General features: G+C 40.0%; 1 pseudogene across 1 annotated transcript in view; it reads left to right on the forward strand.

The window, feature by feature from the left end:
- The window catches only part of LOC306878052 (activating signal cointegrator 1 complex subunit 3-like), a 223,968-nt pseudogene that overhangs the window by 15,429 nt on the left and 195,103 nt on the right, over positions 1–13,436 (forward strand). The window contains exons 3-4 of the transcript in view: positions 300–648; positions 11,340–11,469. The product of the transcript in view is annotated as an activating signal cointegrator 1 complex subunit 3-like (transcript). The remainder of the gene's footprint in view (positions 1–299; positions 649–11,339; positions 11,470–13,436) is intronic.

Genomic DNA, 13,436 nt, shown 5'->3' on the forward strand with positions numbered 1-13,436 from the left:
TAGCTCAATTGGGTTACCAGAGGTACCCAAATGCTGCTCACCACCATGATGCAGATTTTGCAGCAGAGAGGGACAGTTTGGGCATAGGAGACATGAAGGCTCTTGTCTTCTAGTGGTCTTTAAGAAGGATCAGATCATCCATTTTTCCATCCATGTCCTCTGTAGGGTTGTGGGGATGCTGGTGCCTATCATAGTGTCTTGGGCCACTGGCAGGGGAAACACCCTGGACAGATAGCCAGTCCATCACAGGACACACATGCACACTTGCACCCATAGACCATTTAGTATCTCCAATGCAGCATATCTTTTGATTGTGGGGGGAAACCGGAGCACCCGGATGCTTTCTTTGACACATATTTGCTGGATGCTCAGGATACTCTGCCCTGGTCAGAGGGGACTAATATGGAGCAGGACGTGGACTTTCACAACTTCCTCAATAATCACGTTGGTGAGCGGAGGGCTGGGGATGACAGCGATGATGCTAACTCAGCGGAAGAACTGGAGCGGAGAAACCCAGACAGCTCCATCCTGAGACAAGAGGTGGAGAAATACCTGAACGAGGGAAATATGGTATCGCCCAGTGCCGAAGAACTGTCCACCTCTCTTTTTGAGATGCTTGCTTCCACAAAGAGTGATGATATATCTGAAATGTAATGCTGTCTTCTGCGACCAGTTTTATCTTTAGTTACTGTGTCACTCACAGAGTACAAATGGTTTTATGGAGGCTACAAATGCACATTTCAGAGGGTCTTGGAATCAAGTGTTTATTAAATATTCAAAGACTTGTTTAAATGATAAAAGTACGTATTTGCTGAATGGCGACTGAAAGTATTATAATATAATTTGCCTTTCTATTACTACTGATAAAAAGCCAAAAACTATAATGCATGCATATATCATTTATTTAATAACAGTAAATTAATAAAGATTGAGAATGGGAGCTTCTGCATGTCTACTCTCGGTTGCTGGATTCTTGGTGCATTCAAAATAAAAGTCTGACTTACAACACTCTTTGGCCAAAGAGGAAAAATCGGATGATGCAGATAAAAAAAAAAAAAAGGGGAAAAGTGAAAAATATTTTTGGTTCATTATGAAACTGTGACGGGACAGATTGTGGTGGGTTGCCTTAAAAAAAAAAAAAAAATTATATTTAAATGTATATGTGCGTGTGCATATATATATATATATATATATATATATATATATATATATATATATATATATATATATATGTGTATGTGTGTGTGTATATAATGTATAGTTTGAAGCTTGGCTTACCATGTCTTTGTCTGGTTCAGAGCAGTAGCTATACAGCAGCATAAATTATACATTTTGTCAAAGATCAGAGAACTGATAAAAACCTGTTCACAAAGGAAATTGGATCACATTGGAAATTGGATAACCTCGTGCCTCAGCATTAAAGTTAATATTTGCAAGACTGCCGACACATTAATTAATTATAACATGCACAACTGCTTATTTGTGACCATAGAGTGCAGTCCACTGTGAAAAAAGCCCTCTTGTACAGTAGGTCTGTTTAGCAAACGGAAGATCGCTCAGTCATACCACATTCATTCTGTCCCACAGGAATCTGAAGGCCTTTCGGGTCAACAGTGTTCTGGTATTATATGCATTCACAAATCCTCAAGGTAGACAGATACACACATTCTTTTATGTTTTTTTTTTTTATTTAAATTTTTTTAAATTGGGCATTGGATGCAAAATTTACTTTTCCATCTTGTTTGCGTGTAAATGTGTCTTAGCAGTGTTCAATGATAAAAATCCATTCAATAATTTGCCCATGACCGATGACAGACTATTTTGTATTAGCATATTTCTGCCCTCAGTATGACTTTTTGAGATGTGGAGACTTTTTTCATTATATATTTAAATCATTCCAAACTTTTGACCACCAGTGCATATTATCATACACATCAGAAAATGGTGAACATAGTCTTTAAAAAAAATTGTATTCCACCATAAAAGTGTGGTGTTATACTTTGACAGCTTTAAACAGAAAAAAAGGACATGAAACACACTGCAAGTTTCATGAGTGACAACCACATTTAAATGCAGGAGTGAGTCCCATAAATTATCGTTCCATGTGTGTACAGAACAGCACTCACTCCCGCATTTGTAACCATAGCAACATGCTTTTGTCTTGCGAGAGTGAATAAAAGTGTTATGTGCCATTTTTTGACTAAAGACTCTTTTTGTCTGTCAATTTTAACTAAACTACCGCTGATAGATGTTCGGCGTTGTGTTTATGCTCGGGAAGCTGCTTTAGAGAGTGCAGTGTTGCCATGTCCTCATATTTACATGTTGTTTGGTCTTATCTCATAAAGCTAGGCACTTTATGAAGTTAATAAAGTGGTCTGTTGTGGATATGAGATATATGATTTTAACAAAGAATTTTAGACAAAGCATTTGGGTGTTTTAGTGTTTTTGTGCTTGTTCTTGTTTGTTGTTGTTTTCTATGAAGATCTGGCAACACTGACACTTTACCGCAGGGCTCATGAGCGCAGCTAGCCCTGTGCTAAGTTAAGACTTCTTTCACTGTTATTTTCTTGCATCTCACACACAGACGAAGACACTGATGCACGTTCAAATACGTCATTAACAACTAGTTGTTCAGTTCAGTTCCGTAGACACTGCGTAGAATTTCTGTATATGCGGTTGTCACTACCTGTATTTTTTCGGGAGTTAATGCGGTTGTCGAATGCGGTTGTCACTCCCGTATTTTAGTGAATTATGTGTGTACAGAAATTAAGGAGTAAAAGTTGAACTGACAACCGAATTTAGCTGCAGTGTGTGTACTTGGCCACAGTGAAAATGTTCCATATAAACCTATGTAGGGTAAAATAATAAAACACGATGACCTAGACTGCTTTAAGGTTCTGTTGGTACAAGCACTTGTGCTGATCTGTTTCCACCTGGTCTGTTTAGTGGCAAAAAACAAAACAAATCAAGAAACCTATAGAAACTATACAATGTTTTTTGGTGGATTACATGACTGTTATGACTAATTTGTGGTAGAAAGTGTGACATTGTATTTACATTACATGGTGTCATGATGAAACATTAAAAAGACATGAAAAAGTACTAGAACCACCATTATTGTTATTATGTTTTGGTGGGTAATGCCTTTATAGTCTCTTTTTAAGTGGTATTACAAAACCGTAGGCTCAGAATGCAGGTATTACGTACTGTTTTTGATGTGTAATCTTGGATGATAGGGGTGGTCCCCTGTGCCAACAGTGAGCACTGTAGTACCTGAGTTACATCCTGTTCTAATGTTCCTCACGTAGTTGACATTTGGAAGCCAGCTATCCCACTGACACCTTTAGATGTGGGATGGCCTTTGTGTGCCCGTCTCTCCACTATTCTCTGCACGTGTCACTCCAAAATCAACAACAGAAAAGTTAAAAGGCTGCCCATTCACTACCATTAAACCTGACATTGACAGAGTGAAGAGCAGCTATTAATATTTCACATTTGTACTTTATAAATCATGACATTTGCTGCTAATTCAAATATATTTAGAGCAATGAAAAGTAGGGGATATTAAATGATAAAGATAGTTTAAAGGCTATTTAGAATTGCTTTTCCAGGAGAAAATTGCAGATTGATGGAATGCTTAAAAAATATAACAGCTGAAAAACTTGTATTGAATACCTTGGTATTTAACAAGTTGATTTTAGGATGATTTGTGATGCTAACGTTTAAATGTATAAAGCCGTATTATTCTAATTACTTAAGAGAATTTAAAGGGACTGATGTTTGCTTGACAGCATTATGCAAAACAGTATCCAGATGCTTAGAGTATGTATTTAATCTGACAGATTAAGAGTGTGGCTGGATTTATGAGTTTCTCTGAGCCTCTCCGGTGTCAGACCAACATACTGAACAAAATAGATTCTAGATCAGGGGTGGGCAAACTTTTTGACTTGAGGGCCACATCAAGTTTTCCACATTAACTGAGGGGCCGCATAATGTTTATGACAAATTAATGTTTATTAAATGTCTCATCTTTCACATCAAATTCTTACATTGTTTCATTTAATTCAGTTAGAACAATAATAAGAAACTAGAATTGTTATCATTCAGATGAAATCAATATCAACAAACTCCATCTTTCCACTGCAGGAAACGTACTCAGTTACTAACGTAACCTCGGTTCCCTGAGATACGGGAACGAGTACTGCGTCGCTAGACGCTATGGGGAACAAATACAATCCTGCCATGCCATGAAGAGAAACGAACAACATAAACTGGCCTTGAGCAATAAGGCTCAGAGGGACCAATTATGAGCAGGAAGAATCCTGCAGGAGCCATGAGGACCGAGCTCCTAGAGGTCAGTCCAGCCTAGATATCGTTTCAAAGGTCATAAGTACAGCCTCAGCACCAGGAATGGGGCCAAGAACGTTCTTGAAGAATCAGGCAATGCCTGAAGGGACCGCTTAAGATAGGTGTGTGCCCTTTAAGCAGAGCGAACCCGAGCCTGTAAGGCTGGGATATCCAAGTTATAGAACCTGGCAAACGTGGATGGCGAGGCCCAGCCGGCCACTGCACAAATGTCTGCCATGGACACACCATTAGACCATGCCCAGGAAGAGGCCATGCCTCTAGTGGAATGGGCTCTCACTCCAACGGGGCTCTGGAGGCCCAGGGAGGAGTATGCTTGTGCAATAGCGTCAACTAACCATCGAGATATCCTGTGCTTTGTGACCGGAGACCCTTTGGTGTGGCTGCCAAAGCAGACAAAGAGTTGTTCCGGTTGCCTAAAGGGCACGGAACACTCGATGTAAGTTTTCAATGCCCGGACCGGGCAGAGAAGGTTGAACTCCCGGTCCTCCTCAGAAGAGGGGTGCGCAGAGAGTGTAATAACCTGGACCCTAAACGGAGTGTAGAGCGCCTTCGGAGCATAGCCATGTCTTGGCTTTAGGACGACCTTAGAGTCGTTAGGCCCAAACTCAAGACAGGCAGTGTTTATAGAGAGAGCCTGCAAGTCACATACTCACTTCACCGATGCTAGCGCCAGCAGCAGAGCGGTCTTGACAGTGTTTTTAAGCTTGCAGCTTGTAGTGGCTCAAAGGGGGCACCTTTGAGGGCTCTCAGGACCGTTGGCAAGTCCCATGTAGGTATGTGAGGGGTCGGGGCGGATGGAGCCTCCTAGAACCCCTCAGGAAACGGACAACCAGGTTGTTCCGGCTGACCGACTGTCCGACTATAGGAGCGTGAGAAGCTGCTATAGCTGCCACATAGACTCCGAGCGGCCCTTATCCAACAGCTCTTGTAAATAGGACAATAACACTGATATGTCACATGTTGTCGGCTCCTCACCGTGGGCTTGACACCAGGCGGAGAAAACCGACCACTTAAGGGCATAGAGGCGTCTCGTGGACGGGGCTCTAGCCTGTTCAATGGTATTGAGGACATTCTCGGGGAGATCTATTGATTCCCATCGAGTGCCCATAGATGCAGGTCCCACAGTTTGCACTGGGGGTGCCAGATCGTTCTGTTCGCCTGAGAGAGGAGGTCTCGTCTCAGGGGAATGGGCCACGGAGCCGCTATTAGCAGCTGAGATAGCTCAGAGTTTCAATGATGGTTCTTCCAGAGTGGGGCCACTGACAGAGATAATCATAATGACAGCCTTTTCTATCGATCTGCCTAAAAAGATCAAACCACTCATTAGAAGAGGGGTGCTGATGATCTTTGTGTGTGAACACCCTGGCAGATCAAAAACTGATGCGCGCATCCCATCAGATCCGTTCGTAGCGGACGAGGGGAGGCAGGGCAAGACACAGACTGTCACGCTGTCAGGTCAAAGCTGTATGGAGAGTGAAACACGGGCTTTGGACAGCGTAAATTCACTCAAACTTGAACGCTCAAACCCGCGATTTGATATTTCTTCTCCGAGGTAACTGGGAGAGGAGAAACAGGAGAGCAGAGGAGGCGGGGCCAACCTCGTTGAAGTAGGATAACCGCGAACGCAGCAAGGACAGCTTAATAGTGAAAATAGCGCTAGCAGATCAAAGAGCTGCGAGAGGCGCTAATCCTTAGTGTAAACACACCGGCAGATCAAAGCGCTGTGTGCAGAGTGAAACATCAGTCTCCAGAGAGTGAGAGCGGGGAAGGCGGGGCCAACCAGCGCAGTATTGTAAGATCTGTATAGAAGGATTGTGCGATGAGGGGCACTGATCCTCACGTGCTAACACACTCTAGCAGATTAAAGTGAGCACAAGAGATAAACCGGCGTGCAATCACTCAAGCCTGATCGCTCCACTCCGCGAGTTAAGTGCTCCTTTCTCTGAGGTGCCTGGGAGAAGAGGAACATGAAAACAGGCAAGGCGGTGGGCGCCTTATAGCGAGCGAATCAGGGCTGGCTTTCAACGAAAGCAGTCTGTTTGTGAGGGAGCAGCTTCAGCGGCTCACATGCACACGCAAAGCTGTCAAAGATTGCTTTCTACTCCGGTCCGCCCAAGAGAATATAGCCGCTCATGTATTGAGGGGCGGTGATTCTCACGTGTAAAAACACTGACGGATCAGAGCGCTGCGGTAAGAGTGAGCACGCGGGCTCTTGAGCTGGCGTGGGATCATTCAAAACCAGTTACTTAGCCCCGTGGCTCTATCGTTTCATTCTCCGAGCTTGCTGAGAGAGGAGAAACGGAAGAGCGGAGCTGCCTTCATAGAAGGCCAGCGAGTGGAGAAGAGCGAGACTCATACTTGAGTGAGCATTCTGTCTAAGTGAACGCGTTGCCCACACAGGCGAAGCGCTCACCACCCTTCTGCATCGTGCAGAATTCCCACACTCGCAGTGCGACATTTGCAACAACGTCGCTTGAAATTTGCTCTATTAGAGAAATTTGATTTTAGACTCACCGGATGGCCGCAGGGGACGAGGCTGGCATCTGCACAGGTCACTGGAGCAGCTCGAAGAGCAGGCAGAACAGCGAGAGGGTGCAGAGGAAAAGGCAGCTTCTATCCGCAGTGAGGCGTTTCTACGGCGATCGTCTTCAGTCCCGAGTGTCAGCGAAGCGATGATCGTTGTCGCTGAAGGAGAATTGATCTGATTTCCTATGGCGAAGCGCCCGCTTATATAGCCAGATGGCCCCGCCCTTTCTGGTGGGCTTTGCCGCCATAGGCTCGTGCAGCGCCGCTGACGAGCCATTGGTTCGTTTTTATTTACTGCACGAACCAATGGCCGTGCAGTCACACTGCGTGATTGAAAAAGTTTTCAGTTCTCGGAGAAAAAGGAGTTTTTCCCCATAACATCTAGCGACGCAGTACGAGTGAAGTATCGATAGGGAACACAGAAGCTGCATCTGAAGTGGCATTAAGCTGCCTTTCCACTGCACACGACATTTGGACACGACTGTCGCATTTCTCCCCTAGTGGCAGTCGCACAGTACTTTCAAACTGGTCGTGCAGCAACCGTTACCTCGGCATATAGGCCTACATCATGGTAAAATAAATGATTTTAATGAATAAAAGTAAGGACCCCCAAAATGAAAACATAGTAGGTTTTAGGGGACTAATCAACGTAAATAATGATTTAATAATTATAAAATTATTATTTCTGCCATAATTATTTTAAAGCACCATTTTACAGATATAATGTTTAAAGAATAATGTTAAAGTGAACAAAATATTGGTAATTCTAACCTTACGCTCATAGTTTTTAATGGAATACATCACATCCGGTCGGGCGGGTCGCATATGGTCTAGTCTCAGAAGTTCAAATATTTTAACGCATCCGAAGCTCAAATCGGATCTGAATTTTCCGAATAAGCATATGACCGGAACTCCACGCAGCTCCCGCACTACTCTCCATTGGAAATTAATGACTTCTGGTCTGTCGCTTTTTGTTTGTCAGAGATAGTGGAAAGGCGGCTTTAGATGTACGTATTTACACAGACTGTTTGATGAAGCTGAGGTCCCATAAATGCATTTACTCTGCAAACTTTCGAATGCATAAAGAATTTGATAAGATTAAGTGAGTCAATTAGTCCTTCATTCAACAGATTCGTTCAAACGGCTGATTCCTTCAGAATCGAAGCAAGTGACTACTGTCTTTATGAAAGGGTTACTGACTTCATTCGTTCAAAAACGTGGATTCATTCAGTAATTAAACACAGCTGTGTTGCTCGGAGACACAAAACAGTTCTGCTGTGGCTTTGATTGGAACTATTTTCAATCACTGTAAGTGTGACGTCAAAACTGACCAGCCGGTCACCGGTCCAGGCCGATCATGCGGAAAACCGGCTAATTCCGGTCCCTGGCCGGTCAGTCGGTGCATCTCTAATATATAATCTGTCAAACAGGCTGTAAATACAATGGCACATTGTCCAAGATAAAATAATCATAGTAAGCGATCACATAATACACCATATAAATGATACGTATAAATAATAATTATAAATATTAACTATTTTAATGGCATTCTTATCACGGTCATTACAATAATCAGACCGTCCTGTCTAGGCACAATGATATATATAAGTTTTTACATAAAAATTTAAATTATGATTTAAAAAACTATCATGATGTACAGTCCTACATGACAAATATACCTTATGTAATCAAATTACAGAAATAGAAATAAGATTTGTTCACTTGACAGTTAGGGGGAAAACACTAGCAATTGTCACTAGCAAAACCTTAATGAGTGCAAAAATAGGCTTTATTTTCTTTAAGCAGAACAATAGTGTGAAGTATAACCTTGACATTTCTTGTTTTTGCAAAATCATCCAATCATGAACAAATAACACTTTCTGTGATGATAGAAGAAAATACAATGAGCAAAATAACAATATAACTGCATTTAAAGGAAAATACTCTGCTGGGGCATTTAAAACGGTAAACGGTACACCACACAAGCACAGAAAGACAAACAAACTTGGAAAGATTTTGTAATAGTCTCTGGAGAGTACAGGAAATGTGTATCTATCTACTGGAATGAAATCGCTTTGTACTTTCAGCATAGAAGTGTGCATTTGTTGCCTGCTTGCCTTTTTTTTCTTTTTTAAAGCACATTTTCATCTTTTGTTTAGCATCCCTGCAGGAGTGCTATCTGTACAAAAGATCTGCTGAAAAGATTGTACAGTCATGTCAGTGACACGGTCACATCCATACCGTTTTATTGTTATTTGGCTGTTCATTTTGGGAACAGAGTGATTTTTAGATTACACTGCATGTGGAGTACCGTGATTTTTACATGAAGTCAGTTGAATGAAGGATGCAGCGATATTAAGGTTCATTTACACCAAGCACACATTTTTCACCATGAAATTTTAAAATGAATCCATGCTTCTTTATGAGCCCCTTCATATTTTGCACTATTTTTAAACTGCTTTTTTACTTTCACAGTGTACTGTAGGTACTTCTTTAAAAAAAAATCAATAATTATTGTAATTTTAAAGGAATAGTTAACTCAAAAATGGAAATTAGCTGTAAATGTACTCATCCTCAAGCGATCCAAGTTGTAGTTGAGTTTGCTTCTTCATGGGAACAGATTTGGAGAAATTTAATATTCCATCACTTGCTCAGCAATGGATGCTCTGCAGTGAATGGGTGCCGTCAGAATGAGAGTCCAAGCAACTGAGAAAAACATCACAGTAATCCACTAGCAATCCACACAAATCCAGTCCATCAATATTATGAAAAGGGGACTTGATTTTAGCCTGGAAGCATTTTAAAGTCAAAAATGTCTTTGGATTTGTTTCTTACAAACAAGCAGCTTTTCACAAGATGTTAATTTATGGACTGCAGAGGATCCACTGGTGAGCAAGTGATGTAATGTTAAATGTCTCCTGTTCCCTTGAAGAAACAAACTCATCTAGATCTTGGATGGCCTGAGGGTGAACTAACTGGTCAACCAGTGAGATCTTTTAGTCCTATCTTCTTTTTGGGTCCCATTGCTGCTATGACATTTACATGTACAGTATATTCGTGTATTTGTAGGATGTACTTTACTGTACATTATAGTACATGCAGGATCAAAATGTGCAGCTTTGTTAATGAGATGGTTTAACATGTGCATCACACTAGGGGTGATACGTTTGGTACAAAATGTTTTTTCTTTGATTTATTTTACTTAGGTTATTTGCTTCATTTAGTCATGTATGGAAACTAAAAACTGCACTAGTAAAAAAATAAATAAACAAAACAAAAAAAAATACCAAAGAATCACCCTTATTTTAGACATTCGCAGGTCAGTATTAAAAACTGCTCTTAGAGCGCTAATGGCTCTCGTCGTTGAAGAAGTCAGCATGATAATTCGATTGGACCACATTTCCCCATACTGTTCTCATTAATTTAATTAACATTGTCAATTTAATTGTTTCACAATAAAGCATACAATTGTAGCTCATCATTTCAATATCTTCCATACTGCAGTTCCCCTGAGAGATGAGTGCTCAACACCACATGCAGTGTTCTTTATGTAAAACTGATTTATGCATGAGACTAGACTGTAGCTTTTGTGGTGATTTTCAACTCATAAAATGAAAATGAGACTTTGTGACGTCTTGAGCACGTCTTTCCTGCCATTTTTAAAAGCTTTGCCTCTACTTGTGTGTAGCTTAGCCATAGGTGTATTAAGATAATTACCAGGACTTTACAGTATTTTTACAGTACTTGATTGTATTTTTTAAAGTTTTAATAAAAGTTATTGGTATTCTTTACAAATGGCAAAATTGAAGAGTGTTCGGTTTATTTGTTAAGCCTGACTTGCAACTTTGTTGTATTTTTTTCTTTCTTTTTTGTTTTGAAATAAAATGTAGTTTTATGGTGTATTTGAATTGTATTTCTTGTTTTTAGTTTCAGAATAGCTTTAGTTCATCCCTTGTAACAATACAATAATTGCTCCATATGCATAAGCTAATAATAGCGAACACATAACACATGCATAACACATAAAACAAGTAACTCAACACTGTTTTTTGTCATTTACACTACAACACAACACACTGCAGTACTCGTGATTAATGAAATGTGTTATGTTATAATGCTACATTTCACAGTAAATTATAAGTACTTTTATGATTCACTCAGGTTTTTTCAGTCTCAGATGGCCCACTTGGAATACAGTGGCCACTGATTTGACTTATAATTCTCTTGTGTTCCCTTTAAAATGTTTTACAGAGACAACAACTGTGATTCATAATTCAAAAAATGTAACACCTTGCTGCAAATTGATGTTACATTGTCATATTACATTTTTGTAATACTGAATCTGTTCTGGTTGCTGTTTTATGGAAAGTTATTGCAAATCTGCACATATCCTTTGTTTCTAATCTCTTATTTTTCTCATCTCTCTCTCTCTCTCTCACTGTTAGCTGTTTGAGTTTCTAGGTCCTCAGGGATTTGATATGATCTCCAAACTCCTCCAGAGAAGGTCAGACATTGTGGATTCCCTGGTGTCTGTCCCGTTGGATAGCAGACCTCACTTCACGTCAGGTGAGCTTGGTAGCAACTTCTTAGGACTTCACAGTAGGGCTGGGCGATATATCGAACGCAATGATCATGCGCATCTTGTCAGTAAAGCCGGTTCCGTGATAGCGTTAAATCTCCATCACTCCATCTCTTAGGTTAGGGACAGGTTTGGTGGTATGTGTAGGTTTAAGAGTGGGTTTATAAGTACAATGTAAAAACATGTATTTTCGCAATAAGTGCATTGTATTAAATTATTAATTTAAATGTAAGTGCGTAGCAGTTAAGGCAACCTACTATAAAGTGGGACCCTATTTTTCTGTGATTTAGAAGAATATAAAAGTCATCAAAAAACACAAATGGAAATGTAGGAACATCAGTCAGGGTCTTGGAAGTAAAACACCCACATTTACATTATAGATAAATCGATTTATAAAATATAAAAAAAATTTAAGACAGACATAAAATTATGAAATGGTGCTTTTTTTGTGTGTAATTGTCAATTTCTAGTTGAAAAAACACATTTCCAGTAATCTTAAGAGGCGTATTTTAAATCCACTAATCAGAAAAGTCATTGTTGCCTGCTAATGCCCCAACCAGAAATGCTTTGTGGAATCTGTAGTGCTTTTGCCATCTACCCTGATATGTAGCTTTTTCTGAATTTAGTTTGTATTGTGAATAAGTTTGTATTGTTGTGATTCATCAGGGAGATGGAATTCTTTCTGAAGACTTACCTTTTTCTTTTCAAGATAAATTCTTGTTTTAAGAATGCTTAGATTCTTGAAGCAAATCAAGTGGTTTGCTATTATGGATTCTTTAAGCAGGAAAAAAAAAGGTTAAAGTGAATGCAGAAAATAATTGGGTAGGTGGCCAAGTGGGTCAGTCATAATGCATAGCAAATAGTGGGCTATCTAATCCATATTTTTAAGCCATGCTCTTCTAGCTAATGGTAATCTCGAAGACCTGTGTGATCTACAACTTTGCACGGAAAAGAAGTTCCAAATTTAAAAACAAAGAAAGGCCGTCTGAAAGAGTGAGTGAAAGGAAGATGGAGAGAGAAAAGGGGCCACTGACCCTTTAACCTCCATAAAGCTTTACAACCGCCACCTCTTAAAACACTGTAAGTGCGTTAGTCTTTAAACATTCTCTATTAACCTTCACTTCATGATTATCGGCTGTTTGTCTGAACTCTGGATGCTGAGTTTCAGGATTTACAGTACCTGCATGCTGCTCACATCAGAGATGGAAAAGCATCTTAGTGCTCACTTAAAAGCAATTCAAGTCACGCACGACCATTTTCTTGGACTATCACAAGGCTGTTTAGATTAAAATACTTTTTTTGCACATTCTCTGTCTGTCACCTCTTTATTCTGCGAGAATGTGTGGTCATTTGCTTCTGTGCTCTGCAGCGGTGCTTGAACGTGGTGACACTGAGGTTTAAAGACGTTGATGATTGGACAAATAGCACACACAGCAAGCATGTAGTCTTTTTCAAAGCTGTTGTTTGTCTGTGGTGATTTCATCAAGTAAATAATGCTATAAATGTTTATTGTTATATGTCACCCTGGACCACAAAACCAGTCATAAGAGTACATTTTGCCGCTGAATAAATACGCTTTCCATTGATGTATGGTTTGTTAGGATAGGACAATATTTGGCTGAGATACAACTATTTGAAAATCTGGAATCTGAGGGTGCAAAAAAATCTAAATACTGAGAAAATTGTTGTCCAAATGAAATTCTTAGCAATGCATATTACTAATCAAAAATTAAGTTTTGATATATTTACAGTAGGAAATTTACAAAATATCTTCATGGAACATGATCTTTATCTTATGTCCTAATGATTTTTGGCATAAAAGAAAAATCTATAATTTTGACTCATACAATGTATTTTTGGCTATTGCTACAGATATACCCCAGCGACTTGTTTTTGTGGTCCAGGGTCACATATATGAATTGTGTTGAATGGTAATAATAGGTGTAGATCAAGTTAGCAATGT

The sequence above is a fragment of the Barbus barbus genome (genome assembly GCF_936440315.1).
Source record: "Barbus barbus genome assembly, chromosome: 12".
Lineage (NCBI taxonomy): Eukaryota > Metazoa > Chordata > Actinopteri > Cypriniformes > Cyprinidae > Barbus > Barbus barbus.